Below are 962 nucleotides of genomic sequence, written 5' to 3' on the forward strand. Positions count from 1 at the left end.
TGGAGTGTTAAAAAACAAAGATGTCACTTTAAGGACAAAGGTATGCCTGACTCAAGCCATGGTGTTTTTAATCACCTTGTATGGATGTGAAAGCTGGGCACTGAGTAAGGAAGAAAAATTGATGCCTTCAAATTATAGTGTTGGCGAAGAATACTGAATATACCATGGACTGCCAAAAGAATGAACAAATTTGTCTTGGAAGAAGTATAGCCAGAATGCTCCTGAGAAGCAAGGATGGCATAACTTCATCTCACATACTTTGGACATGTTATCAGGAGAGATCAGTCTCTGGAGAAGAACTTCATGCCTGGCAAAGCAGAGGGTCAGCGAAAAAGAGGAAGACCCTCAATGAGATGGACTGACAAAGTGACTGCAACAATGGGCTCAAGCATAACAACGATTGTGAGGATGGTGCACGACCAGGCAGTGTTTCGTTCTGTTGTACACAGGGTCGCTATGAGTTGGAACCGACTCAACAACACCTAACAACAACAACATCCCCTTATGAATAGATATACAGATGCACAACTCAACAAAATACTAGCGAACAGAATTAAACAGCATATGAAAACAGTCATACACCACGACCAAGTGGGATTAATTCCTGTAATACTGGGATGATTCAGCACCAGAAAATCAATTAACGTAATACACCACATCAATAGAACAAAGGGAAAGAACCACATGATCATCCCTATGGATGCAGAAAAAGCATTTGATAAAATCCAACACACTTTCTTTATGAAAACCCTAATGAAGATTGGAACAGAAGGAAAATTCTTCAATATGATTCAGGGCATATATGAAAAGCGAACATTAATACTTAATGGAGAAAGACTGAGAGCTTTCTCCTTGAAATCAATAACAAGAAAAGGGGGCCCACTCTCAACACTTCTATTCAATATTGTACTGGAAGTCCTAACCAGAGAAATAAGACATGAAAAAGAAGTAAAAGATATCAA

General features: G+C 39.1%; 1 protein-coding gene across 1 annotated transcript in view; it reads right to left on the reverse strand.

The window, feature by feature from the left end:
• MAP2K4 (mitogen-activated protein kinase kinase 4) overlaps nucleotides 1–962 on the reverse strand; it is a 179,431-nt gene that overhangs the window by 75,022 nt on the left and 103,447 nt on the right. The window lies entirely within an intron of this gene.

Source organism: Trichechus manatus, unplaced genomic scaffold, assembly GCF_000243295.1.
Source record: "Trichechus manatus latirostris isolate Lorelei unplaced genomic scaffold, TriManLat1.0 scaffold00040, whole genome shotgun sequence".
NCBI classification, from domain to species: domain Eukaryota; kingdom Metazoa; phylum Chordata; class Mammalia; order Sirenia; family Trichechidae; genus Trichechus; species Trichechus manatus.